The sequence below is a fragment of the Podarcis filfolensis genome (genome assembly GCF_964270895.1).
Source record: "Podarcis filfolensis genome assembly, chromosome: 9".
NCBI lineage: Eukaryota > Metazoa > Chordata > Lepidosauria > Squamata > Lacertidae > Podarcis > Podarcis filfolensis.
The window spans coordinates 18,376,833-18,400,993 of NC_139610.1; the positions used below are offsets into that span (position 1 = coordinate 18,376,833).

General features: G+C 44.9%; 1 protein-coding gene and 1 long non-coding RNA gene across 9 annotated transcripts in view; one reads left to right on the top strand and one right to left on the bottom strand.

Annotated features, from left to right (window-relative positions):
• The window catches only part of RBM47 (RNA binding motif protein 47), a 93,634-nt gene extending 75,731 nt beyond the window's left edge, over positions 1-17,903 (bottom strand). For 4 of the 8 annotated variants that reach the window (XR_014551977.1, XM_083630462.1, XM_083630457.1 and 1 more), the window contains exons 1-2: positions 17,467-17,603; positions 16,259-16,374 (exon numbers count right to left, since the gene is read on the bottom strand). The gene's annotated coding sequence lies outside the window, so the exon portion shown is untranslated. Of the gene's footprint in view, positions 1-16,258; positions 16,375-17,466 lie in introns of all 8 variants that reach the window. The other 4 variants (XM_083630456.1, XM_083630467.1, XM_083630472.1 and 1 more) reach the window with 4 other exon arrangements.
• LOC310770334 lies at positions 3,487-17,776 on the top strand. Its single transcript, XR_014552081.1, has 2 exons — positions 3,487-3,551; positions 17,550-17,776. It is a non-coding gene; the product is annotated as an uncharacterized lncRNA (long non-coding RNA).
• Positions 17,904-24,161: the final 6,258 nt, after the last annotated feature.

Sequence of the window (24,161 nt, forward strand, 5' to 3'; positions counted from 1 at the left end):
CTTCTACATTATCTGCTGCGGCTAAAGACGTTCACAAAAATTGCTAAAATTGCTGACGATGCTCGGAATAATGCGGACACTGCTAAACACGGTTGCAGCTCATTTGCCAGATGCACGGTTCTTGGATCATGATAGTTCGTCTAGGGTGGGTTCAACTACTAGTATCCTTGAGAATAGATGGCTGCAATGGACTCCATGTGGGTGTTGTCAGACATTAGCCACTGACAGCACAAAGCACCTTTGTACGCTACTGGTCTGTCTTCATAGTTTTACTGTTAGCATAGAGAGTTAACATTTACTGTATTTTTTGCTCTATAAGACTCACTTTTTCCCTCCTAAAAAGTAAGGGGAAATGTGTGTGCGTCTTATGGAGCGAATGCAGGCTGCGCAGCTATCCCAGAAGCCAGAACAGCAAGAGGGATTGCTGCTTTCACTGTGCAGCGATCCCTCTTGCTGTTCTGGCATCTGAGATTCAGAATATTTTTTTTCTTGTTTTCTTCCTCCAAAAACTAGGTGCGTCTTGTGGTCTGGTGCGTCTTATAGAGCGAAAAATACGGTACTTAAAAGATCACCTTATTCCTAACACCCCTGCCCAGTCTTTGTGATCCACCACTGTGGCATGTCTGACGGAGCCTGGCACTGTTAAGACTATCTTCAACAAGAAATTGTGCATTTAGTGTGGTGGACCCAAATCTCTTGATTTAGTGAAACCAGATTGGCATGATCTGCAATGAGTGTCAGGCACCAACTTAAGATTTGGTTATTTCAGCAAGCCTTCTTATGGAAATAAGTTATTGTTTTATAACCTCCTTAGATGAGCCTTTATTGATTGATTGATTGATTGATTGATTGATTGATTGCATTTATCTTTCTTTGATTTATTCTGCTTGGTTATTTTTGAGATTCTGTGCAACAACAAGATATATTTTGACCGAGTTTGCGGTCTAGAAATGGCCATTAACATAAGTCCGTGTGCAGATACTTGCAGATTTATGGATATGTTTAACATTTGTTTTGTGTTTTCTTTTGTAGTTTGCTTTCTAAGTGTCATGTGTGTATGTGCTATCATAATAAGATAATAAAATGCATTTACCCCCCAAAAAAGAAAAAGACATGGCCATTAACAATCTTCTCACACCCAGTTCAGCATGGCATGGAAACTCTGGACAGTCAGGTTGCAATTTTAATGATGCTGAAGTCTGGTTGTTTATTATCCATGGAACTTACTTCAAAATAAGCAAGGTTGCACTGCCATTGTATTTCAGCACTCATTCTTACCGTGTTTATTTTTCTCGAGTTGCACTGTTCCTTGGTGGAGAACACGTTGTTGCAATTTTCCATCTCCTCAAATTCCCACTGTAATTTTTTAGTACACTTCCCTCCATCTTTCGGAAGCGCAGGAAGCTGCCTTATACCAAATCACATCCCTGACTGACTTAGGTGAATATCCCACAATCCCTAGCAGCGGCTCATTAGGGTTTCAAAGGGATATAGATCAGAATATTGAACCTGATGTGTTTTGCCCCTGAGCCTTGGCCCTTCTTTTGGTGCCAAACCAAAGCAGCATTTCTTCCCAATGCACAAACCAGCTTTTGCGGGTGGGGTTTCCTCGCGATCAAAGCAGGGAAGAAAATAGTGAATTCCCCTCTTCATGCCAGCTGCTCTGAGCCCAATAGTTACCAGCACCCCCAAGCTTTCACAACTTGCATATTTTGATTTTTAAAAAACTTGCCGTTCCTACACTGCTTCCAGCATTTTTGTTTCTCGTGTTTTTCCTTCCCTTCCACATTCCTGTAACTCTCGAATTCAGTTTATCCTTCTCGGCATGTCCAGGAGTATGGGCACGAAGCATTCTGATTTTCTAAGCCCCTAAACACACACACACACACACACACACACACACACTTTTAAGACATTTTGTTTGCTTGCTTCTCAAACACTTGGTTTGCATGGGTCAAGATTTCTGGAGTTGACTCCCTTTGCTTGCAAGCTAACCTGCCAACCTACCAACCTACCCTGATCCATCTGAAAGCATTTTAAGAGATGCAGCTGGCATGCGACGCTGCAGTGAATGCTCAAATTCACCGCAGCTTCACATCCCTGCTCTTTTTGCACGCAGGGACTGTTCTTAGCTGCCATTTCACATCCCTCAAAAGGCTTATGGATGGATCAAGGTCCCATGCACACCGCCTTTAAAGCGCTGGTCTTCAACTTGTTATAAGAATTTTAAGGTCTCCAATATGGAATAAATGTTCATAAATGCACACAGATCTAAATATATGAACCATGTGTCTGAAATAGTATCGGAGAGCAGTCCTGAGGCCATTTTGACTCTCCCAATGACCTCAGATATCCCTCTGCAGTAAGTGGGGCAAATGGGGAAAGCCTTCCTATTGTCTTTTTGCTTGCAAATCCTGTCTTAAGGGCGTGTTTGTGTATGAATAGGGTGAGCCTGTGACCTGGACTCAGGAACTAAGTAATAACCATCACAAAAGAATGGCCAGGCTGCCCAGGTAATGCAATCAGTGACCATTATCAGGCATCCTGGCAAACAGGATTTCTGCTGTAGACCACCTCCTTCTGTGATATATATATGATGTTTTTTGGGGGTAGCCTTGGGCTACAGGGTGGGCAATTTCAAAAGTCTATATAAGGGCTTGCACACCATTGTTCAGGGTTTTCTCCTCCCTCCTGTGTGTGGTGAGTGGGGACCCTGTAGCCACAGTTCCTTGGATAAAGATCAGGCTTACTAGCCGCATTGCTTCTCGATATACTCTGTTGGCCTCTATTACTTTCTCCTACCGATAGGGAACCTACTTAAGGACTCTATACAGGCTCTGGAATACCCCATAAGGAAAAGGGAGCAGCTTTTCTTATGATAAACTGGTGGGTCAGAAGAAGCTACTAGTGGGTTGCGGCCTGATCCAAGGTGGGTGACAGCAGGAACTCTGCCACTGTGCAAATGTAGGGTTAAAGGTTAAGAAGTGGATCTCAATTATATATTTCGGTTAAAAGTGGCTCCTGGGTCTTAGAAGGTTGAAGATGCCTGCTTTAAAACACATTTATATCACTTTTGTGGTCGTGGTTTACCCCAAAGAATCCTAGGATCCTGCACAGCACAAACGACAGTTCCCTTGATTCTTAAAAGAGAAGTTCCTTCAATGTATGTTGTGGATTTGACTCCTGTTTCGAAGGAGGCAAACTTTCCCTTTCTTTCTTTTTGAACACCAACATTTTCAGTATACAGGAAGGTTTCTCCTGCCTTCTCCCTCCACCCATTCTTGTGTCCAAATACAACGTGGCCCTTTCAAAATCTGTATTACTCTGCACCTTGACATAAGCCACCATGAGCTCTAATACTAGTGTAAATAGCAGCGAGTGTACTCAAGTGTTAAGACCCAGACAAATACCCATATGTTCCTCTACAGGGTAGGAGCAAACTCCAAAGTCGCACGTTTAATGAGGCAAAACAACGTTTCCTAAGGCTCCAAAGTCTAAACTTGCAATTTTGCTGCTGCAGGAGGCAGTGCATATGATATGCTTCCTATTCGGTGAATATTTTTAAGATTCTTATTATATGGAGAATTATTTTTTTAGTCTGGTGGGGGGTTGTTATGCTGAATTTACGTAATTCCAATCCCCCTTCCCTGTTTGTTAGTCTTATTCGTACCAAGAAAGCATGCAAATCTTACAGAGTTAAGGGCAGCTTTGAGTACTATCTATTCTGACACAATCATTTCCCTGCCAAGGCAGTCACTAAATCAAGCGCTAGGCTTATTATTTTTAAAATTGCTTCTGTTCCAGTTTGGAGCATAGGCCCACCGTCTCGTTCCCAGCACCCCAAGCAATAGCAAAAACAAGAGGTCCCCTTCAGGAAAAAGCATACTGTACTTCAGTTCAAAGTGGTCCTTGACTAGATATGGGGGTTTCTGTTTTGTACTGCAAAAGCATTGTGGAGAATAAGGTCTTACCTTTGCTTTGTTGGCAATTATGTTGGAATATTTTTAGCTGTTTAAATTGTAAATGAGTCCAAAGGCAAAACTATGCCTCCACATTCCATCAGGGATAGCTCAGTCAGTAGAGCATGAGACTCTTAATCTCAGGGTTGTGAGTTCGATCCCTGAATTTGGGGAAAGATTCCTGCATTAAAGGGGGTTGGACTAGATGACCCCTGCGGTCCCTCCCAGCTCAACGACTCTATTCGATTCTGTTTATTTTTCCTCTCTTATGTTGCCATCGGAGCAGTGAGGTCAAAGCAGGACAAAGTGGGCACTTCTGGCCTGTCTCAGTTTTCGGATGGGGTTCAGTCACAAATTCAGGTTGCATGGATATACCGTATTTTTCGCACCATAGGGCGCACCGGACCATAGGGCGCACCCAGTTTTTAGGGGGGGGAATCAAGGAAAAAAATCCCTCCCCCAGCCCCAAAGAGCAGCGTACAGGCTGCGCACAACCTCTCCCTGCCGGAGGGTTTGCGCACCGCTATGGAGCAAGCCAAAGCAGCAAGCGGGATGGATCCCGCTCGCTGTTTTGGCTTCCCCTTTAGCCCCGTGCAGCCTCTCCCTCCCGGGAGAGGTTGCGTGGGGCTAAAGACTCCATAGCCCCGTGCAGCCTCTCCTTGCTGGAGACGCTGTGTAGGGCTTTCCTGGCTTTACTGGGAGGTGCGGGGATTCACCCACCTCCCGCAAAACCGGCAGAAGCCACGCAACTCATTTAAAGAGATCGCGGCTTCTCCTGGCTTTTCTGGGAGGTGGGAGAAGGGACTGATGCGGCCAGTCAGTCCCTTCTCCCTCCTGTGGAAAAGCCCGCAAGAGCGCACGGAGCTTGTGTGCAGCTCTTGGGGGCTTTTCCCGCCTGCCTCCCCCCTGCATTCGCTCCACAGGACGCACACACATTTTCCCTTGCTTTTTAGGAGGGGAAAAGTGCGTCCTATGGTGCGAAAAATACGGTAGTTGGTTAGAAGTCTTGTGCAATAAATGTGTTACCCCCCCAAACCCCCCACCCCCAAACAATGGACCTTTTGCAATAAGGAGAGTGATAGGGAAATGCCCTGGAAAGGGTGGGAGAACATTTGCTTTGACGCCACACTATCTAAATCTGAACTAAATAGCCAACCATCTCCTTGAAAGTCAATCAAGACGAATGCTCAATAAAGAGTATCTTCGGGCCAGTGGGCAATCTGGGTGAATTATTGGTACATTATTGGTACAGTTCAGCAGCTGCAGACCTGATGCTTCTCTTGGATGGGAATCAGTATATAAGTGGGAAACAATTTTTGCTTCCCTTTCTTAAAGCGAAAAGTGGGGACATGGGCATTAACCATTCAGCTCTTTGAGCTGGTTTGGCTTTGCTTCCGTCAAATTGTTCAGCCTTCGCAGAGAAGTTCAGAAACGGTGGCATTTCAAAACATTTATGGAAACAAGTTATCCACTCTCCCATGGAAGTTGGAGCTAGATACAAATTAAGTAATACTGTACAGGAAAACTTCAGATTCTCTGCAATGGCAGAAAGCAAAGGCTTTCCAAGCTTTAGCCATTTTTTTTAATTTATAGAAAAAAATATTTATATACTGCAGTATCATTCAAGAATGCTCCAACTACCGCACAATTGCACTCATTTCACACGCTAGCAAGGTTATGCTTAAAATTCTACAAGGCAGGCTTAAGCAGTATATGGACCGAGAACTCCAGGAAGTGCAAGCTGGATTTCAAAGGGGCAGAGGAACCAGAGACCAAATTGCAAACATGCGCTGGATTATGGAGAAAGCTAGAGAGTTCCAGAAAAACATCTACTTCTGCTTCATTGACTATGCAAAAGCCTTTGACTGTGTCGACCACAGCAAACTATGGCAAGTTCTTAAAGAAATGGGAGTGCCTGATCACCTCATCTGTCTCCTGAGAAATCTCTATGTGCAACAATAAGCTACAGTTAGAACTGAATATGGAACAACTGATTGGTTCAAAATTGGGAAATGAGTACAACAAGGCTGTATATTGTCTCCCTGTTTATTTAACTTATATGCAGAATTCATAATGCGAAAGGCTGGGCTGGATGAATCCCAAGACGGAATTAAGATCGCAGGAAGAAATATCAACAACCTCAGATATGCAGATGACACAACCTTGATAGCAGAAAGTGAGGAGGAATTAAAGAACCTTTTAATGAGGGTGAAAGAGGAGAGCACAAAATATGGTCTGAAGCTCAACATCAAAAAAATGAAGATCATGGCCACTGGTCCCATCGCCTCCTGGCAAATAGAAGGGGAAGAAATGGAGGCAGTGAGAGATTTTACTTTCTTGGGCTCCATGATCACTGTAGATGGTGACAGCAGTCACGAAATTAAAAGACGCCTGTTTCTTGGGAGAAAAGCAATGACAAACCTAGGCAGCATCTTAAAAAGCAGAGACATCACCTTGCCAACAAAGGTCCATACAGTGGTACCTCGAGTTAAGTACTTAATTCGTTGCGGAGGTCCGTACTTAACCTGAAAGTGTTCTTAACCTGAAACACCACTTTAGCTAATGGGGCCTCCTGCTGCCGCCGCGACGCTGGAGCCCGATTTCTGCTCTTATCCTGAAGCAAAGTTCTTAACCTGAAGCACTATTTCTGGCTTAGTGGAGTGTGTAACCTGAAGCATATGTAACCCGAGGTACTACTGTATAGTTAAAGCTATGGTTTTCCAGGGAGTGATGTATGGAGGTGAGAGCTGGTCCATAAAGAAGGCTGATTGCCAAAGAATTGATGCTTTTGAATTATGGTGCTGGAGGAGACTCTTGAGAGTCCCATGGACTGCAAGAAGATCAAACCTATCCATTCTTAAGGAAATCAGCCCTGAGTGCTCATTGGAAGGACAGATCCTGAAGCTGAGGCTGCAATACTTTGGCCACCTCATGAGAAGAGAAGACTCCTGGAAAAGACCCTGATGTTGGGAAAGATGGAGGGCACAAGGAGAAGGGGACAACAGAGGACGAGATGGTTGGACAGTGTTCTCGAAGCTACGAACATGAGTTTGACCAAACTGTGGAAGGCAGTGGAAGACAGAAGTGCCTGGAGCGCTCTGGTCTGGGGTCACAAAGAGTCGGACACAACTAAACGACTAAACAACAACATCATTAAAATATAGCGGTTTACAACAACAGAAGCACATAAAACCAAACAATAACATCATAAAAAGTCGAAAATAAGTTAAGAGCAAAAAGAAATTAAAAACAAAAAATAAAAACGTGGGTTTGTGGAGAGACTATTCAAATGTGTACAGGCATGACTCAAATGGCTCATCGACCACATTGACTAAGCAGGAGGAAAACGGAACCTATTCTCCATTTTGAAAGCATTTAAACCTCCTATTATTTGCCAAAGAATAATGGTGGGAGTTTACATGGGGAAATACCTTAGAAACATATGCCATACGTTTCAGCTGTCTTTTAAAGTAGACTGGAAATCAGGGAAGCAGGCAAGCAGGGACGCATTCTGACCAGCTGTCACTCCGACCATTACAACCATAATTATTTGGAAAAATAACTCTTAAAAATATGTCATTACCCATATTGAACCATTTAATTTCTCAGCCCTTTGCAATCACAGCAGAGTAGACCATGAAAGCAGCTTGTGGCAGACAGGTAGATGGGTCACCAGGTAACCAACTGCAAGTGTTGTGAGTGAGAAGCTACAGTGGCAAGTGGTCCCCAAGTTACAATAGCGAACGTACCAAAATATTGCAGCTAAGTAGAAGAAGCACAAAAGCCTACAGAAGAAGGAGCAGGATCCACAAATCATTGTGCTTCAGAGATTTCAATATATCCCAAGAATCAGAAGCGGTTTTTTATGTAGATGAGGGGTACATGCTCTACTAGCTTGCAGGTGAGTCAGTGCAGCTGATCAGGAGCAGGGAGGTCGGCATGGTGAAAAAGCGCCGGCGGGAGCACCAGATTGGCTCTGCAATGTGTTTGCACCATGCCAACTTCCTCGTCATCATCCCCCTCCTGGGAAGCTATGCCAACCTACTTGCTGGGGAGCTAGCACAGTAGCTCTGCCCCTACCCGGCAAGAAGCCCCTTCCACAAGAAACGGGCATCTGCTATGAAGCAAACTACATCAGCTCTAAATGCAGATTCCGCAACCCATGTAAAAGTAACCTCAAGGTTAGATTACTGCAATGCGTTATATGTAGGGCTGCCTCTGAAGACGGTTCGGAAACTTCAGCTAGTGCAGAATTTAGCAGCCAAGCTGCTCATCAGAGCAAGACGGTTTGAGCATATTACGCCGATCCCGGTCCAACTGCACTGGCTACCGATTAGTTTTCTAACCCAATTCAAAGTGCTGGTTTTGACCTATAAAGCCTTAAACGGCTCAGGACCGCAATACCTCAAGGACTGCCTCTTTCCATATGAACCTACCCGGACCCTGAGATCGTCTTCTGAGGCTCTCCTTCATGTACCCCCTCCATGAGAGGTCTGGAGGGTGGCAACATGAGAAAGGGCCTTCTCTGCAGTGCCCCCCCATCTGTGGAATGCTCTCCCCAGGGAAGCTTGCCTGGTGCCTTCATTATACACCTTTAGAAACAAAACGCTCCATTTTAACCAGGCAAACCTGGTTGATCCGATCAACATCCTATGCCCTTTTAAAATGTGTTTTTTGGGGGGGGGGGCTATTGGGTTGTTGTTTTTATTTTAATTATGTATTTTGTGGTTTTATATCTTGATTTTATTCTGTGAACCACCCTGAGACCCCTGGGTATTGGGCGGTATATTATGTATGTATGTATGTATGTATGTATGTATGTACAGTGGCGTAGCGTGGGTTGTCAGCACCCGGGGCAAGGCAAGTAATTTGCGCCCCCTAACCCATGGATTTGTGCCCCCTAACCCTAACCCCCAGATGTTGCGCCAGGTGTGGCCGACCCCCCCTGCACCCCCCACGCTACGCCACTGCTCCCATCCTCTCATAGCTGGAGGTGCCGGCGACTCAACCTGGGGGCCTTTTGCAAGGAAAGCAGCGCTCTCCCATGCAGCCACGAACTGTAGTAGACCGGCTCTTTTGAGAAGCAAGGCGGCCTCGGCTGAGGGACGTGGCTGGTCTCTGCAGGGGAAGGAAAGGAAGAGACTGCGGGGTCTTTTTCTTCCAGGCATCCATCCAAGAAGGAGCGCCTGCCTCTGGTTTTAAACCTCGCTCACCAGAAGAGTTGCAGATCCAGCCGGGGCCGCGCACGCTTTCCTGAGCGGGAAAGCAAATGCAGGGGAAAGTCTCCTGAGAGGCGCCCTCCCTGCTCTCAGAATGGCGGGATGGTGAAAGGCACCCTCTAAGGGACAAGAGACCCGGGAAATCCACCTCCCACTGAACTGAGCTGGGGTGGGGGGGGGGGGACTTAATTGGAAAGAAGATCGCAGCTTCCTCGAAGGGAGCCTTTGACCTTGAAGCTTGCTGCTGGCAGGGTGGCTTTTTGCGGTCGCTCCAATTTAGGGCGCAAATACCCGGCGGCTTCGCCCCCAACCCCCGCGAAGATGCGGCTTGGGGGGCGCGCACACATTTCCACCTGACTCTCTCCCTCGCCCCCTCCCCGGAGCGTTGCAGTGAGAAAGGGAGAGTCTCCCGCTCGGCTGCCGCTGTTTCTCTCCACGTGTCCGCCGCCAGAGGCAGCAGCGGCGGCGGCGGGTGGCCGTGCCTGTGCGAGCAAGTCTGGTGGCAGAATGGTGGCGAGGTGCTGAGGCTGCCGCCGGGCCCTGGCGGTGGTGCCTCCCGGCGCGCTCTGCCTGGGCGCGGCGCTCAGTGGGCTCTTCAGCTTCGGCTTCTTGGCCGCGGCCCTGGTGCTACAGCCTGCGCCCGAGGCTCTTCGGAGACTCCGGAGGCGGCGAGCGCGCCCCCCCAGATGTTGCGCCCGGTGCGGCCGGCCCCCCCTGCACCCCCCACGCTACGCCACTGTGTATGTATGTATGTATGTATTGGCCTTGCAAGCAGTTCAGAGTTCTTTGAGAAGGGGATATTTTATTGTACAGCAGTAAGCATCCTTTTACAGGGCAATCCCAAACATGTCTGCTAAGAAGTAAACCCTATGGGACCAATTGGTCTTAATTCCAGGTAAGTGCTGATAGGGTTATTTCCGTGCTCCATACTCACTCAGAGCAAAGGGTTCTACCATGCAAGGCTCTAGAAGCTGTTCTAAGTGAGTGCTAACCTGAACTCAGACCTTACTTACTCTACCCAGAGAACAGACCGGTGACCTGTGGGAGGGGAGAAGGAGATCATTTCAAAGTGTGAGGAATCACAGAATCATAGAATCATACAATCGGAAGGGGTCAAGAGGGCCTTAAGAGCCAACCCCTTGCACTGGAGGACAGTCTCAGATATGTCCACCTGAAAAGAAATGGGAGTGGTGGCTGATGCCGATTGGCACTGGTGGGACAGAAGCCAGGGAGCCCAACGGTATGTGGAGCCAAGAGCTGATGATAGGTAGGAGCCAGCTAATTCTAGTTTTGCCCCCATCTTCTTCCCTGATGAGTACTACTTTCATCAACGGTGTCTCTGAAAATTTTACGCATCACTTGGGAAGACCGGCAAACTAATGCCAGTGTACTGGAAGAAGCAAAGATCACTAGTGTCGAAGCAATGATTCTTCAGCATCCACTTTGTTGGACCGGTCATGCTGTTGATCGTCTTCCAAAGCAACTACTCTATTCCGAACTTAAAAATGGAAAGCGTAATGTTGGTGGTCAACAAAAGAGGTTTAAAGACTCTCTCAAGGCAAATCTCAAAAAATGTAATATGAACACTGACAACTGAGAAACACTGGCCTGCGAGTGCTCCAATTGGAGAACAGCCTTTACCAAAGGTGTCATGGACTTTGAAGACGCTCAAACTCAAGACAAAAGGGAGAAATGAGCTAAGAGGAAGGCACCTTTGGCAAACCCTCACCGTGATCAACTCCCACCCGGAAACCTATGTCCCCACTGTGGAAGGATGTGTGGATCCAGAATTGGCCTCCACAGTCACTTACGGACTCACTGTTAAGACCGTGTTTATGGAAGACAATCTTCCTCGGCTATGAGTGATCACCAGAGAAGAAGAAGTCTACAGGGCAATCCTAAGAAGGGAGTAGCTGGCAGGTTGCTCTGTTCTGGATTGGTTGTAGGTAAAAAGACAAGGTGGTAGGAGGGTAGACTGAACTTAGAGGGCAGTGGCCTGCTTCCCCCAAAAGACTAGCCTCTACTGGGAGGTGTCTCCTACCCAGCTTGGAGCACTAGAGGAGTCAGAAAGACCTGTTCTGAAAGAAGGCGTGCCATCTCCATGTGCTTCGGGATTCACTTTGCATTTCCCCGCCCTCCAGCTTTGTTCTTTGCATTATGCGCCCTGGGCAGTTCATTTAGAGGCCACGAAACTGAAAACCAAGTGTGTTCTTTCACCCTGCTTGCACAATCCTCCTTCTCTGATGGGAATGGAAGTTTCCCTCCTAGTTTTCACTTCCTCCATGGTGCTATCATCGTCGTTTTAAATTAGATTGCAAATTATATTTTGTAGTTAGTGTGTCAGATTGCCGTACTTTTTACAAAGGTGCCAAAAGTGTCTCGCTCACGCAGATTACACAAAACCTGGTGAAAGGGAACAAGACCTGGTTTATACAGACTCTGCTCTCCCCAACTGCTTTGCAGGATCCTCTATTGGCTCACAGTAATACAAGCAAGCGGGTGGTGCTGTGGTCTAAACCACTGAGCCTCTTGGGCTTGCTGATCAGAAGGTTGGCGGTTGAAATTCCCACGATGGGGTGAGCTCCCGTTGCTCTGTCCCAGCTCCTGCCAACTTAGCAGTTCGAAAGCATGCCAGTGCAAGTAAATAAATAGGTACCGCTGCAGCGGGAAGGTAAATGGTGTTTCCGTGCACTCTGGCTTCCGTCACAGTGTCCTGTTGCGCCAGAAGCGGTTTAGTCATGCTGACCACATGACCCAGAAAGCTGTCTGTGGACAAATGCCGGCTCCCTCGGCCTGAAAGCGAGATGAGTGCTGCAATCCTATAGTCACCTTTGACTGGACTTAACTGTCCAAGTCCTTTAGCCAGTGTGGTGTAGTGGTTAAGAGCGGTGGACTCATAATCTGGTGAACCAGGTTTGCGTCCCCGCTCCTCCACATGCAGCTGCTGGGTGACCTTGGGCCAGTCACACTTCTCTGAAGTGTCTCAGCCCCACTCAGCTCACAGAGTATTTGTTGTGGGGGAGGAAGGGAAAAGGAGATTGTTAGCCACTTTGAGACTCCTTAGGGTAGTGATAAAGTGGGATATCAAATCCAAACTCTTCTTCTTCTTTTACCTTTTACAAGCAAGCTTAAAGCAGCATTGCTTGTGCATGTTGAAGAGCACTAACATTCCATTTTAGCTCCATGCACCTCTACGGTTTCTAAAGGAATGTTAGTTCTTTACATTATAACTTAGGACTCAGAGCCGATTTGGCAAGGTGAGCTTCTGCTGGAATGCTGCCGGGTTTGGTAAATAGGATCTAGACCCACCTACCTCCGGCTTGCAATTACAACTGAAAGGGGAGAGATTTAAGGGGCTTGTTATCTGATGGTTGCATTGTAGCTCGAGAACAGGGCAGCCGGGAGGAATTTATCGGTTTTCTCCTGCCTCCAGCAGAGGCAGAACAATTCCAGCAGAACATGCCACCCAGCCAGCCAGATCAAAGGTAAAATGAAAGATGTACAACCTTTTCCAACCACAGGACTGAAGTAAGGGGAGATGGGCAGGAGAAGGAGACACACAGATTATTTGGCTCTTTGGAATTCTGGATGAACAGGAGTTCTGTTTAATAGACCAGCCATAGATAGTTACAAGTCCATTACTAATTGCATACAAATAAAGCTGTTTAAAATACAAAACGAGACTGATAAAATGTTTGCAGAATCACTACAGGTGGGGTGATTTCAGTCTTGTAGGCTCTAGTTATTTTCTAGTATCCCATGATCCACCAATGTTTTTTGATTTTACCATAAACAAAAACAAACCCAAAACAAAACCCACGGGATCTCTAAATTGTTTTAAGGCATAACTCACATATATTAAGTGATCCTGGGTCTCTCCTCTTACAGAAGAAACTAAGAAAGGCCTTGCTTAGCAAATGGTTAGTAAAAATGCCAGCAATCTTTGATCATTGACTGAGAATTGGCCAATGACCTGTCTTTCAACCAAGCCTGACCAACCCAATCTATCAGATAAAACAGCTTCCACCTTACTGATAGTTTTATTACTTCTCAGTTTTATTTTTATGAAGGATGTGTGATATGATTATTTATTATATGGTATGATGATGATTGCAGTATATCTCCCTGGAATCTATCAGCATGAAAAATGGCTTAGAATTGTTACACAAATAAACATGATAGGGCACTATCAATTAAGATAATCAAGAAAACTGAATGAGAGAGCTTACTGTACTCTTATAAAAACTACCTCCAGAACTTAGCATGTCTGTTGTCCCTGGAATTAATAAGAAGCTATTGTGCTTGTTTGAAGATGTTGTGTCACCCAAACCCCTTAGGTTCCAGCTACACAAAGCTGACTTTATCTTGACAAAGATACTGAGAAGATGTGTTTGATCTTGGCAAGAGCTAGGTGTACCATGAACCATGTTATTATGGGCGGGGAGAAAGTCTAAGGGGGGGGTGGAATTCTTAAGAGAGTCCTTTTGACTGGAAACAAATAAAAGGACAGTCCGTCTTCCCATGTTGTATATGGAAAAATACGGAGCAAGCATCTAAATACAAAGATACAGACTCTTATGATATAAAACGCAAGCATAAATTATGTCAGAAAGGCCATTCATGAGCTCCTGAATGACTTGTCAGACTTACAGCCTGAATGAAGGGTGCTTAAGACTCACTGAGCATAGAGGATTTATTTCCTAATATGTGTCTTTAGGATTCCAGGCTTATTGCTACATCAAAATCACATATTGATAATGCTGTAAATGGATGAAAGCTTTCAGCACAGAGGGGGAGGCACAACCTACTAATAAAACGTATTTTAATCAAATTAAGTCGCATTGATTTCATTTTAGTATGCAGTGCAATTCTGCCCATGCTCACGAGATGTTCCACTATGTTCATTGGGGCCTTATCCCAGAAACATGTGAGCCTAACCATGTCTTACTTGAAATGCCTACTGATTTCAGCCATAGTATGATAAAAGCCACATCTTTTATAATGACAAGCTGAAAATGATTAATGGGTTTGCTGCACTCTGCTAGAGTGGTATACATTTGACCATGTGATACTGGAAAACCCAAAGCCAATAAAATAATCTCGTATGAATATACCTAAACAGCTACATCGTGGCTTCCTACGATGGCTCAGGTCATGGCAGAACAAACTCTTAGGTGAATCTGCTGTTGAAATCATTGCCTGGAAAGAGGGGGTCACAGGTACTGTCTCTACAACTTGCCAAGTATGGAAAGTATGGAAAAACATTTGCAAGAATACAACATTGCAAGAAGCCCAGATGCATAAAACGAGTGTATATTCCATCAGATTTTTATCTACAGTGGTACCTCGGGTTAAGTACTTAATTTGTTCCGGCGATCCGTTTTTAACCTGAAACTGTTCTTAACCTGAAGCACCACTTTAGCTAATGGGGCCTCCTGCTGCTGCCACGCTGCCAGAGCACAATTTCTGTTCTCATCCTGAAGCAAAGTTCTTAACCCGAGGTAATATTTCTGGGTTAGCGGAGTCTGTAACCTGAAGGATATGTAACCCAAGGTATTATACCTGTATTAGGTATTGGGGGAGAGAGGTCCTGCCATTAAAAAATGGGTTTTTAAGCAAAAATACTTTTCGGAGGAGAAGCAGTAGTTGTTTTTGCAGCAGTGCTTTGTGAAACACAATTTAGAAAATGCCAAAGGACACACTGTCCTTTTTGCATGGGACACAGGAATCAAGGCATCTCATTCTGCATGCCATTTTTCAAAAACATGACGTTGCTCTTGGGGTGAGCGGGCTCCTTTCCAAGGACCCGGCCTCACACCAGAAGGTCACGGAGACGCCAGCAGAACTTCTTGCAAAGAAATTCGCCAGGCATGTGCTCCACAAAATGGGTTCAATCTGCAGCCTCTTTGGTTCACAAGACAGACAGTCCCAAAGTCATATTGAGGTAGTGAAACAATCACACGCAGAAGCTTTCACAAGCCGACACTTAACCAGAATCCAATCGGCCTTAGTCAACAGCACCCTGTCCAAATTGAGACGAATGCATGACTTTTGTAATGTTTTCATCACAAGTGAAAAGTGCAATGGGTTGAAATCACACAATGATGGTAGATTGGGCTGCTGCTACCACCTCTGTGTTAACTTGTATGGAAAATACGAGTGTGTGGGGGGAATTACAAACGCACAGGAACATTTCCTTCTCCATTTATAATTAGACAGCATTTTCATTTTGCCCATAAAGCTCTCCCAGGAAAGGGGGGGGAGTAGAAGAAACAGCATGTTTCTGCTCTTATCTTGTTTTCCTCTCCCACAGTGTAAGCTGAATTCGGTTTTAAGTTTCTGCTTAAACCGCGCATGATCTTTCCACCCTTGCATTCTGGCACCTGTATCCCACACTTGCATACCGAGGGAAAAGAAGGTTGCAAAAACTCGGGAAATCACAGGACTCATAACAGCAGAACGACTTGCTACATATTTGTTGCAACAGACCAAATAGTTTTCTTTTCCCCTTGAAATCAAGTAAGCTCAATGCCGGTCTCCTTCTCTTTAAAACAAAAAAAGGGCACTTGCTGTGCAACTGTCCAAGATAACTTTAAAGAAAGGGGGGAAAGCAGGAAAGCTCACTCTGCTATGAGATCCAAAACATTCCTAGAGCCAACATTTCTGTACAGAAACACCACTTAGATGACCTCAATTAACAGATGGGGTAGAATTAAGGGCATGTTTTGAGATGAAATAATGCTCATTATCTAGATTTTATCATTGCCTTGCCTTCCTCCTGTTAGGATTTTAATTCAGGAAACTGGAAATAAACGATACAATTCATCTATATAAGGATAGCCCAGTTCCTACCCTGGTCACACTGGAGTCCTTGGGATTTTATAGGACCATCCTATGAATATTTACTTGGTAATAAGCTTGGTAATATTACAGTCTAATGCTGTGCAAGATTGCAGCCAAAGTCACTTCAAACTAAATGGATCAGTCAGAGCAAGCCTGCTGGTAAAAAAAATAAAAAATCCACTCCCCCCCCCCCGCCTTTAAAATCACAGTGCAATACTAATAACCACGTTTACTCACATGCAGTCTTGTTGAATTCAATGGGGCATGCTCGCAGCCAAGCTGGGTTTAGGATCTCAGATAAGCTTCAAGGCTATTTTGTTCTATGAAACACGCTGCTAAGTCTTTTGTTAACCCTGAGAAAGGATATTCATTATCTTGTTAACATACCAAGCATTACTTTATTTTCAGTGTTGATTTAATATCAGGGTTTAGTACTGATCTAAAGGGATTTGTTTGTTTGTTTGTTTGTTTGGGCTGCCATACATCCGGATTTTCCCGGACATTACCAAGATTTCAAAGGTGCAATTGACGTCCGGGGTGACTTTGCGGCGCTTTGTCCTGGATCTCAGGCAAGCCAATCAGAAAATTGTGAGTTTTCCTTAAAAATATATATAATAATCTCAACAATTTGGGGGGTGTTTTTCTTCTTATAATACAATACTATAGATACATTGTCATTCAGATCTAATTTAGGGTTGCTACTCGTCCAAACTTTGGGCATTATTGTTAAAAAAAATAAATCTCAGCAACTTTGGTGTTTGTCTAAAAGAGGCTTGACAATTTTGATGGTTTCCAAAAAAAAATAAAAACCTCAACCATTTTGGGGGTGTCCTGGTTTTTACTTTTTGAGCTACAGCAACCCTTTATTCCTGAGGAGGGCACAAAGGTGGGGTTATTCACTTAGGAATTCTTAAAGCTTGAGTCGAGCAGGTCAGCGTATTCTGCTCTTAAAACAAAAGGAAGAACAGGACCTTCTCTCTCTCACTCACTCACTCAATCACACACACACACACACACACCAAGAAAGAATAAAGAAAAAGAAGTTTACCATCCCAATAACATAGCTTATGAAGCAGACTAACGGAACATGCAGAGCTTGCAAGCATGGCATCGAAAATAAGAAATCAAGCTGACAAGCTGACGAGGAGGGAATACCTTGCAGAAATTTGATCTCAGATACAAATTCCAGGTAGACGATACCTTGTGACCAGCAGCTGATAATATTAAACTTATGGGAACATGGGAAATAAGGGGAAGGAATTAAGGTATATGCAGCTAAGCAAGATGTCCAAAGAGTTGTCAGGGAAGGCTGTCCTGGATGTCTCAAAGAACAGCTGCAAAAGAATGCAAAACTGGAAACTTAAAAATAAAAGAATGGAAAGCGTAGTTTGATGAGAAGACAGGAGCCTCAAAGCCCACACAACGGCACCAAGAAGTCTGCCTACCTGGATGGAAAGTCAGCTTAGCAGCCTTTGCAGGAATCCGGAAAATCTGGACCGCGAGTTAATGCATCTTTTTGCATTTGCAGGTGTGTTGGCCTGTTGAGACGAGAAGTGTTGAGATACCACTCGCCTCGTCCTTTGGCAATTTTCTGGAGACTGGAAAGGCGAAAAAGTTGCAATGAGCCAACCCAAAAAGAAAAAAAAAAACCCTCCCTTCTCATGGGCCTGAAAGACGCATTCCAGAAAGGCGAAAAGGAGCGCTAATCGGTTAGACCAAATTCCTGACTGGGCATAAAGCCTTAAAGTTAAGCTATTCCGCTTCCAGAACTTAAGTCTTCTGCCTCTTTTGCTGAAGCTGTGGGAAATGTCGGTCTCAGGCCTTCCCCGCCCCGACAGTTCCCTTTCTTCACAGTAGCGAGGTTGTCTCTTGTCTACTCCCAGCCTTCAAACTCACCAAACCAGATTCCACCCCCCGAACAACAACTTCCCATAAATCTGAACTGAAATTTTATCCTGTTCGGCTAGCTGCCCGAAGGCCAGTTTATCGTCCTTGCTGTTTCAGCAAGGTAGATAACCGTGCACTAGGGCTGCTGGGCATCCCTATTTTCCAGGACACGTCCCCAAAAACAGCGTCCTGGACAATTTCCCCGAAATCAGGCAAGTGTCCTGGGAAAGCGGCAATTGTGCCAAAAAGGCCAGAAGAAGAAAAGCTCTGTAACTCGAAAGCCTTTGTACTAAAGAAAGCTCCACGACTTTGGGGGTTGTCTAAGAAAACTCTGGGCGTTTCCCTTAATAATAAATAAATAGACAGATAGATAGATAGATGATAGATAGATGATAGATGATAGATAGATAGATAGATAGATAGATAGATAGATGATAGATAGATAGATAGATGATAGATAGATAGATGATATATAGATTAAATAAAACTTGGACCATAGAAGAACACACCAGAATACTAAGGGCATATTCTGAGGATCTTTTCCACATGACCTTGCTTCCATGAGAGGTTTCCCCAACCTGGTGCACTCCAGATATTTTGGACCACAGTTCCCATCATCCCTGACCACTGCATGGGGAATTCGGTGTGTAGCAATTGGTGAAAAATCTTGGTCTGTGTATGCCTTGGCTGCTTAAAACACAGTGAGGTCACTGCTCCCCTCGCTGTTTCTCATTGCCTTTTTTTTATTTCCTGTACGCACCAGAGAGGGGGCGAGGATGTCTTTACTAGGACTGCCACACGTCCGGATTTCCTCGGACATTATCGGGATTTCAAAGGTGGAATTGACATCCGGGGGCAGTGGCGTAGCGTGGGTTGTCAGCACCCGGGGCAAGGCAAATAATTTGTGCCCCCTAACCCGTGGATTTGCGCCCCCTAACCCGTGGATTTGCACCCCCTAACCCTAACCCCCAGATGTTGCGCCCGGTGCGGCTGGCCCCCCCTGCACCCCCCACGCTACGCCACTGTCCGGGGGTGGGGGTGGTGTTGCTCCTTAAAAAAGCTTTAAAAAGGCGTTGCTCCTTAAAAAAGCTCGACAACTTTGGGGGTCTCCTAAAAGAAGCTCGACAACTTTCGGGGTGTCCTGCTTTTCAAAATATGGCAACCCTGATTGCGACAATTTCATGCCACTTTTCACATTCTGGAAAATCACAAATGCAGGTTTGACCTCAGACTGTAGCAAAGGCGTATAGGTTATTCAACGTAAGGGTAAAACTACACAAGACAGTAAAGAGTTGCTAGCACATAACATCCACCAATTCTGGTTTGTTTGTTTGTTTTGCAAAGGAATGATTATCCCAGTATTACTACCACCCAGTGCTTTTTTCCTTAAAACGTGTTTAGGGGTACTCTCATTTTGACTCAAGAAAATCGCCATTTTATAATTCAAATCGGGGGAAATAAATACAGTAAATTGACAAAAGTACAAAGACTCACCAAATGTTTAGGGGTATGCGTAACCCTGCATACCCCCAGAAAAAAGGACTGCTGCTACCACCCCTTTGTTACAGATGGAGATTCTACTCCTCTAGCAGTGAAAGGGTTAGCAAATGATGTGTAGAATCTCAATCAGGAAGATCTTTTGTTACTGTATAGTCATCTGAAAGCTCACCCAAAGAAGAATATTGTGAACTGCATTTGATCCCTGAGCTATAATTCCCAGCACCCCTGAACTATGGTTCCCAGTGTGTGTGTGTGTGTGTGTGTGTGTGTACATATATATATATATTTGGGGGTGCACTGCACTGGGGATGTGTGAAGCAGGTAGAGTAGTTAAATAGTCTAGTCCGTGTAGAAAAATGTCCGGGGAAATCCAGACGTAATGGCATTTTTTCCCCCTTGCGGTTTTGCTGAAGCAAGCTCAACAAATTTTCTGTATAGATTTTCACTGTTTGAAATATGGCCATAGATAGTTCAATGGGAACTGCTGCCAGCCTAGGAGCCAAGCTCCCCCTATAAACTTTTTAAGGGGGGATTGGATATTTTATTTTATTCAATCCTGATTTCCAGGATTGTTGACAAGCTCACTTTATGCCCGGGTGGCACTGTGGTCTAAACCACTGAGCCTCTTGCGCTTGCTGATCAGAAGGTTGATGGTTCAAATCCCCATGACAGGGTGAGCTCTTTCCCAGCTCCTGCCAACCTAGCAGATTGAAAGCACACCAGTGCAAGTAGATAAATAGGTACCGCTGCGCAGGAAGGTAAACAGCTTTTCCATGCGCTCTGGTTTCTGTCACAGTGTTCCGTCACACCAGAGGTGGTTTAGTCATGCTGGCCACATGTCCTGGAAAGCTGTCTGTGGACAAACGCCAGGTCCTTCAGCCTGAAAGCAAGATGAGCGCCGCAACCCCATAGTCACCTTTGACTGGACCTAACCATCCAGGGGTCCTTTACCTTTTTACCTATGCAATCTGGAGTACCCACCCTTAGAATGTCATGAATTCCATCGCAGGAGGGGGGGGAATGATTCTGTTGTACTCACCTGGTATTATAGCACACCTGAAGTCGTTGGTGCCATTGGAGGTTGGGGCAGAGATTGTGACAATTTGATTGTTTCTGTCCACTTTCAACCGTTTATCTGGCTAAATAAAAATAAAAATGCACCCCACCCCTCAGTCTAAAGCTACTTCCAGTTTTTGGAAAAGAAACAAAAAGGGAAACTAGTTGAGAAACAATAAGTAATCCTTCTGATCTTCCTTGACAGTTGCTTGGAGCCCTCCAAACAAAGCACCGAGGGTTATAGAAATCCAGGTATACTCCATCCATCTGACGTTACACAAACACACACACACACACCCCCCGCTGTTTCGAGGCAGATCTGACCTGATGAGTTTGTGCAAAGCACAAAATCTCATCACACCCCATGCATCTTGTTCAACAGAATCTGTGACTCAAAATCAACGCTGCTGCAGAAGAGGAAGCAGCCACCATCAGAAATATTTCTGAAAGCAGTAATTCCTGCTTGCATTATTACGCAACGGAGGCCAGGGCCGGGGGGAGGGAGAAATGCTATGGCTTCATTCTTTTGAATGACTGGTTCCAGTCCTTTTTTCTAAAAGAATGTTTAGGGGTACAGTACTCTCATTTTGACTCAAGAAAATCACCATTTTTTAGTTTAAATAGGGGGAAATAAATGCAGCAAATGGACAAAAGTACAAAGATTCACAAACTGTTTAGGGGTATGCGTACCCCTGCGTACCCTCAGAAAAAAGCATTGGTTGGTTCCATCAGTAGAGCTTGACAGGGCAACTTTTCTGTGTCTTCTAGGGTTGCCATATTCCCCAAAGGGAAAATCCAGACAAAATTGTTATGCTTTTTTTTCCGGTCTAAAAGTTGTTGACCTTTTTTGAGGGAACAGCTCCCCCCAAAAAATAATTTTGGGACTTTGGGAATTTTTAAATACAAATTTCACCCTACTTGCCATACGTCTGAGGTTTTCCCAGACGTTTTGCCGAAAATCCACCCGGACGCCCTTTTGCTGGCTGATTTCAGGACATGTCCAGGAGACCCAGACATACGGCATGCAAGTTTGGCTGTGCCTATGGGGATCTCGGGCTCTCTGCCTACCCGCTTTGAACAGCAAGCTGCTTTTGAAAGTCCCCTAAATTTCAGGATAACTTTGCCATGTGATCTGGTAAGGGAAAGAGGAAACAGGCTCAAAGCAGCCTTAGGAGGAGGCAGCTTGTTCAGTTGGAGCCTTAGTCTCCCTCCACTCTGCCTGCTTCCCCCATCTGAAATTGTAAGAATACCATCATCATCCATAATGATGTTGCAATTATTATTATACTCCGCAGTTAGCTGTGCAGATTCCTTATGAATATAGAGGAATCATAGAATTGTAGAGTTGGAAAGAATCGTAAGGATCATCTATTCCAACCCCCTGCAAAGCAGGAATCTTTTGCCCAACATGGGTCTCAAACTCACAACCCTGAGAATAACGGTCTTGTAAAAGGCGAAAAAAGGGCGAAAGATTTATACGATCTGAAGAGAAACCAGAGACTTTCACATATATTGCTATAGTAATCCCTACAACAAATTCATGAGATTGTATTTACCTGGGAATAATCCGCAGTGAATTTTTGAGTAAGCAAAATGAGATTACATAAAATTGCTTTATCGTTCGTATGAGTGCAGGGGCCTGTGTGCTATGCTCAAAATTTCTATAGTTTGCATACACGTATGCCTGGATAATTGTCATAGCTCCCCCCCCAAGAATCCTGGGAACTATAGTTTGTGAGAGGGGTTCAAGAGATTTTTAGACTCTTGTCCAGAGCTAAGGCTCCTTAAGGAGAAGGCATAGCTGTTGAACCAGTTTAAGTCTGTAATGCAGATAAGCCCCTGGTAGTTTGCAGATTACAACATTTCTCTCTGTGAAAGACGAGAAATCAGAGAATTAAGTTTTCAGCAAGGGCACATTTGTGAAACAATGAAGAGGTCTGAAGCAACCCTTGCCTTCCTTACTCTTTTCTATTTTTTGACTTGGAATAGCATTGAAACGCTTTGGATTTAATATATTTTCGGTGAAGACAAAGGTAGACAAAGTGAAACCAAAATTCCTGTACAAAACTGAAGAAACCACTTATTGATTAATAACAAATTGTTGGAATACCAACTAGCAATAATAACGATTGTTTGGGCTAGGACATCAAAGATTTTCCCTAACATCTAGTTTCTCTGAACTGATGGCAGATTTGAGTACAAATTAATATAAAGTCATGTTTCCTCCATTGTATTTTGAACATGTTTTCATTTCAGTCTGAGATTTAGGAATAACCATTCTGCAATCAGCCTGGTTACACTTTAGCTATGTTCATACTTTTTTTCTAATGGAAACCCCTCCGTCCCTCCGGCAATCATTTTCAGACTGATGCAGAAGATCTTTGTGCACCAGAAATACCCATTGACTTCTATGGAGGAGGTGGCTTCTGAGTGCATTCGTTTTCAGGTGTGCAGCAGCCTGCTAATGAAATCCACAGAGAAGCACATTCAGAAATCTGACCAGTTCAAAGGGGGAAATGGGCATTTCGTGCTCCTCTGTGTTTGGCAGCTCCTCCTGAGTAATATCTTCCATTAGGGAAGTGAAACTGAGACTGAGTGCGACGGAAGCATTTGAGCAGGAAATTGTAGACTTAGGTGGCAGCCTAGGGGTCCTAGTTTGAGGAACACACGTGGGATTCTGAGAAAGCATTTGGGTGGAGAAGGAAGACGGTGCCACAAAAACATGAATCCAAGGCATAGATCCTCCTAGGGGCAAAACAAGGCTTTATTTCACCCAGGTCAAAGACCCAGTTTGGCACACTGAGTAGGCTGGGAGCCTCAATGGAGCCCCTCTGCAGACTTCGCCTGGGGCAAAATAAATCCTAGCTAGCCCCACTCCCTAGCTACAGCTCTGGGTCCTCCCGATTTTTACACTGGGCTTCTCCCAAGCTCCGATCATAAATCACATCTGACCTCATCTTAGCCATTTGTTCATTCAAATGCTGTGAGGTATGCCTTGATGTTGGCTGCAGGTCTTATTCTTCTTTGGCGATCCCTCGTAGCCAAGTAAGATTGTTTTCCATGAACACGGTCTTAAGAGTGAGTCTGTACGTGACTGTGGGGGCCAATTCTGGATCCACATATTCTTCCACAGTGGGGACATAGGTTTCTGGGCAGGAGTTGATCACGGTGAGGGTTTGCCAAGCATGTCTTCTTCTTAGCACGTTTCTCCCTTTTGTCCTCAGTTCAAGCATCTTCAAAGTCCATGACACCTTTGGTAAAGGCTGTTCTCCAATTGGAGCGCTCTCAGGCAAGTGTTTCCCAGTTGTCGGTGCTTATGTTACATTTTTTTAGATTTGCCTTGAGAGAGTCCTTAAACCTCATTTGTTGACCACCAGCATTATGATTTCCATTTTTAAGTTTGGAATAGAGTAGTTGCATTGGAAGATGATAATCAGGCATCCAAACAACATGACCAGTCCAAGATTCCCAAGCCCTCTGCTGTTGCTTTTCTAAATGTCACCCTGTTTGGATGAGACAGGGCACAGGCCTTGCACTTGGGGCAAGCACAACTCTCTGTGGCTTCCCTATAAGGAGATGGGCATTTCCTAGATCAATCGATTTTTCCTGTGTATCACCCAAGGCCTTTACAATGGACGACAGGGAATAAAAGAAGACTTTAATCCAAAATCGTAACCTGCAGCAGTTTGCAACATAA